Raw genomic sequence first — 5,561 nt, 5'->3', positions numbered from 1 at the left:
TTTTATCTGTGTGGTTTCATCTCTCTCTCCCACCCCCCACACAGCTTGCTTATCTTATGCCGGTGATCTTATTATGAGCAGGAATTGTGGTTTCACATCCTTGAGTCTTGAGTGTTTTATAAGTCAGGTGTATGCCTGGTGTGCTGACCTACAATCCTAGCACTTGGGAGATGAAGGGAGGAGGAACAGGCATTCAAGGCCAGCTTTGGCTACCTAATAAGTTTGAGGTCAGTCTACACTATATGAAACCCTCTTTTAAAAATGATGAAAAACAAGTCAGGGACATGTTAGAGTAATTTCCAGAATTTTGGCATTCTGAGGGGCAGTAGGCATGGAACCCATCATTTTTGTTTTGTTTTTTGTTGCTGTTTTTACCTTTTGTACTCTGCAATTTTTCCCCCTCAAATGACACTGTGGTAGTTTAAATTTATATGGCCCCCATAAGCTTATAGGAGGTGGTAAGAAGCTCATAGGAGGTATAGCCTTGGTGGAGTAGGTATGACTTTGTTAGAGGAAGTATGTCACTCTAAGGGTGGGCTTTGAGGTCTCCTATGCTCAAGCTACATTCAGTAAATACTCAGTTCACTTCCTATTACCTGCTGATCAAGATATAGAAATATCAGATTCTTCACCAGCATCATGCCTTCCTGGATGCCACTATGCTTCTTACCATGATGGTAATAAACTAAACCTCTGAAACTGTAAACAACCTATTATTAAATGCTTTCCTTTATAAGAGTTACCATGGTCATGGCATTTTTTTTCACAGCAATAGAAACTATAACTAAGACACAAGTTGGTATCAAGGACTGGGATATTGTTGTGATAGGCCTGACCATGTTTTTGTTTGGAGGAATTTGACTTTGGGGGTTAGGGTTTGGAAAGCAGTGTAATGTTTTGAGCACTGCTTAATAGGCCATACTAGTAGGAGCATGAAAGATAGTGGTGCTGAGTGTGATTTGATAAACTGTGGGGGACTTGATCAAGAGGCTTCAGGGGAGAAGAATTTTAGTAAATTGCCTAGAGATCATTCGTGATATTTTGGTGAGGGATGTGGCTGCTTTTTGCCCTTATCTGAAGAATGTGTCTAAGGCTAAATGAAGAAGTTTGGATTAATTCAGTTGGCAGAGGCAATCTAGTATTTAGTCTGTCATGTGGTTATCAGTGTTAACTCTAATGAAGATCTATAGCAAACAGCAAGCTAAGCAAGGAAAAATACAAAATGTACAGTTTGTCAGAAGAGGAATGGAGCTAAGTCCTGTGTTGGAGGAGACAGACATTAAAAAATGTCAATAAAGGAAGTAGTGACCTCAGGGCAAGATACCAGCTAAGATTTCAACTTGTGAAAAGGAATTAGAGCTGAGTGTGGCAGTGCGTGGCTTTAATTCCAGCACTTTGAAGGTAGAGGCAGGTGGATCTCTGAATTTGAGATCAGGCTGGTCTAAAGATCAAGTTCCAGAATGCCAACCTTAGGTAATAAATGAAACCATGGAAAATAGAAAGCTGATGAAGATATAATTGAGCAAGGGGGCCATGTTCCAGCCCCAGCAAGCAGTAGATCTTGGCGACTTTGGCCAGGTAGTTTTGGCTTTATAGTCAAGGACAGAGTGCATGGGTTATGGAACCTTCTCTGTGACTAAGGAAAGCCACTGGGGGAAGGCATGTGTCAAGGTGTCCCTGAATGGAGACTTAGAGAGGCCACTGTGTGTGAAGCTGTGAAGTTGAGCCTGGATTGCCTTGGAGACCCCAAGGTGTTGGAGATGCCAGAGCTGTGGGATACCTGTTGAGGAGAGCTGCTAATAGGGAGTGGAATCAGTCAAAGAGGAAAAAATGTGTTTCAGCAACAAAACTGAAAGGAATTGGAAATCTGAAGAATGTTTTGCTATCAGAGGTGGAGATGCAGATTTTAGAGATTGCCCAGCTGTTTTTCAGTCTTTCTTTGGTCCAGTATTTCCTCACTATGCTCCCTTCCCTATGTTTTGGAATGGTAATTTATATCCTATGCCATTATATGTTAGAAGTCTGTGATCTGTTTTTTGATTTTATAGGGGATTACAGATTAGAGACTAAACCTCTGAAACGGTAAGCCACCCACAATTACATGCTTCCTATTATTAGAGCTGCTGTGGTCATAGTGTCTCTTCACAGCAACAGAAAACCTAAGACAGACACTTTCCATGGCCACCCAACATAAACCAATGAGAGCAGAGATGTTCTAGTTAAAGTAAGGAAGGCAAGGTGACAAGAGAGGACCTTGTGCTTACCTCATAGGTCAAGATGGAAACCTAAGTCAAAAACAATGTTTTCATTGTGCAGATAAGACAGCCAAGGCCAGAGGTCATTTCTCTCTCACAGACATTTACTCTGTCCTACCCCTTTAGAAGGCTGTCGGCTTGGTTTGGGAGTGTAGCTCAGTGGCAGAACACTTGCCAAGCATGTGTGGAGCCCTGGGTTTGGTCTATTGCACTCTAAATAAATGAACGAAGAGAAAAACACATAAAGTAAAATGTATGTCACTTTTTCCATCCCAGTCTTCAGGGCTTGTCATGGGTTCACAAGAAATTGTGGTCTCTTTAAAGGCTTTGTGGGCTAATGGTTTCTTTTGCTATGTGTTGTACATTCTATTGACTGATTCTTCAAGGGAGGTGTTTACAGGCAAGTTGTTACCATTTCAAGTTTGTAGAAACATGTATGGCAATTATCTAGGCTCCTTTTTTTTTTACTTTAAATTTTTCCTCTATAATAGTGTGTGGGTGTTTGTGAAATTAAATGGTTTGAGATGCTGCCATGTAGTTTTGCCAGTGAGCCTCAGTGAGTCCCAACCCGCTGAAGACTCTCCCAGGCTCTAGACCATCAGGAAGGAATCTGTAGTCCCTTATTATAAGGTCAAACTTGTTTTTCTTTTCTTTTCTTCCTTTTTTTTGAAAAATATTTTCATACAATATATTTTGATCATTGTTTCCTCTCTCACCTAATTCTTCTCTGATCCTCCTCACAACCCTACATAACCAGCTTCATGCTTTTTTTTCTCCATGTTTAAAAAAAATCAAACAAAACAGAAGAAAATCACAAACACAAAATGGAAATAAAAGTAAATAAACAAAATACAAATAAGACCAAAAAATGCCTAAATGAAACAAAATGAGGGGGAAAAAAGACTTTAAATTCCCCACTGAGTTTGTTTTGTGCTGTCCAACTACTCCTGGGCATAGGGCCTGCATAGAAGTGTGCTTAATGTATCCAGAGAGACTCCATTGGGGGAAAAAAAAAACAGATTTTTCCTTTGCAAGTGGTATTAACAGCAGATAACTTCTTAGTTAGGTATGGGAACCTGTGTCCCCTACCCCATCTCAGTGCTGGAAAGTCCTGCTTAAACCTGTACAGGTCTTGGACATGCCTCCTCTGTCCCTGTGGGTCACATGTTCTTTTGTTCTGCTGTGCTGGGAAGACACTGTTTGCTTGGAGTTGTCGTCACCTCTGGCTCTTACAATCGTTCCTTCTTCTCTTCCACATTGCTTCCTGAACCTTAAGGGGAGGGCTTTGATGAGGACATTCCATTTAGGACTCTGTGCTCTAAAGTCTCCCACTGTCTGCCAGTTGTACAATTGTGAGTCTCTGTGTAAATTCCCATTTACTGATTCCCATTCTCTGATGTGGGCTGAGGGAGGTACTGGATACAGCAGTATTAGGAGTCATTTGATTGTTATGTTCCTTTAGCAGAATAGTATTAGGTTTTCCCCTAGTTCGACGATCTGTCTACTTCCAGATTCTTGTCCACTTTAGCTGAGTCATATATAAGGGTTCCATCTTACAGGGTGAGTCTTAAAACCAATTAGAAATTGGTTGGTTAATCCCATGACATTTGTGCCACTATTGTACCAGGATATCTCACAGGCAGGTCACTGTTGTAAGTCACGGGGTTTGTAGCTTTATGATACTGATAATTACCTTTCTTTTTGGTAGAGTGCAGAATACCTTCCAATACTGTGAATGCTGGCCAGGAGGGGTAACACTTCTAGTTAGGTATCAGCTCAACTTCTTTGTGTTTGATGGCATATGTAAGCTGTATCTTCAGCAATGGGGCCTTATCGTGTGGTTGTGGACAGTAACCAAAAGCCTTGACAATGGCCTGTGATGTTTGTGAGTTTCCATAGGCTGCATCTGGCCAACATAACCATTCCTGGTACTGGAGGTTTTCCAAGGTAGTATAAGATGTCTAGTTGGGGCATTTTCTTTCCTACTATTTGGTGACTGATGAGAGATTCTCTTCTGTATGCTGCGAATATGTTTTATTACCACTGATTAATAAAGTCATGCTGGCCTATGGCAGGGCAGAATATAGCCAAGCTAGAAAAGATATAGAGAGTAGGCAGACTCAAAGAGATGCCACGTAGCTGCCGAAGGAGAAAGATGCCAGACACCAGCCGGAACCTTACTGGTAAGCACAACCTCGTGGTGATTCACAGATTAATAGAAATGAATTAGTTTAAGAGGTAATTTAAGTTAGTTAATAAAAAGCCTGAGCTAATAAGCCATACAGTCTTTAATGAATATTTTTTTCTGTGTTATTATTTGGGTCTGGGCAGCCAGGAAATGAACAAGCAGTCTCGTTCTACAGGTGACTCTATTTAGATTTCTTTCCTATATGTATATATTTTCGGAAGTTATAGTAGTAAGTTTCCATTTGGCTTACAAATGACCTTTAGTGTTAGTTGTCCATCCCTGTATTTTCACTGCATTTAATTGAGGGCTTGCTTACAGATTCAAAGGGTGAGTACATGATCATGGTGGTAGGCAGGTGAGCATGGCACTGGAGGAGAAGCTGAGAGCTCACATTCGACTCACAAGCTGGGGCAGAGAGAGCAAGGATAGGCCTTGCATAGGCTTTTAAAACCTCAAAGTTCACCCCAATGACTCACTTCTTCAGTAAGGTCATACCTCCTTCCTGAACAAAATATTCAAATATATGAACCTATGGGAGCTATTCTCATTCAAACTACTACAAGGTTCTTGAACATATTCATACTTGCTATTTTAAAGTTCTTGTCTTATGCTTCAGCTTTTTTGCATTTTTCTAGGTCTACTGCAACAAGGTTCTGGCCTCTGCTGGAGGCATATTGTCATGGCTTGTGCATGTTTGTGGTGTGCTTGGGTCTAATCATCTGGAGTTGTACTTGAGGTGTTTCTTGGTGTCTATGTCTGTTGGATTCCTGATCCATTCTTTCGTTGCTATTGTCCTCTTTGGATCCTAGGCAAGTGTGGCGGCTGTGGGGTTCCTAGTAGAGAGTACTTTTGGCGGGTCAGTGAGTACAGGAATGGAGATGGCCTAGGTGGAACAGGCTGAAAGGGGCCGCTGGAAAGAGTTAGGGAACCAGGGTCTGCACCAAGAAGCAGAGTCCCCAGGGAATGAAGGTAGGGTGGTGGGAGGAGACCGGCAAGCAGGCTGCAGAAGAACAAAGAATAGGTTGTGGAAACGGGAATGAAAGGGCTAGGGGAATCCTGGATCCAAACCAAGTGCTGGATTCCCCAGGGAATGTAGGTGGCGGAGAGGGGGAGTGGGG

The sequence above is a fragment of the Microtus ochrogaster genome, chromosome 5, assembly GCF_000317375.1.
Source record: "Microtus ochrogaster isolate Prairie Vole_2 chromosome 5, MicOch1.0, whole genome shotgun sequence".
Taxonomy (NCBI): domain Eukaryota; kingdom Metazoa; phylum Chordata; class Mammalia; order Rodentia; family Cricetidae; genus Microtus; species Microtus ochrogaster.
This window is presented reverse-complemented; position numbering follows the sequence as displayed.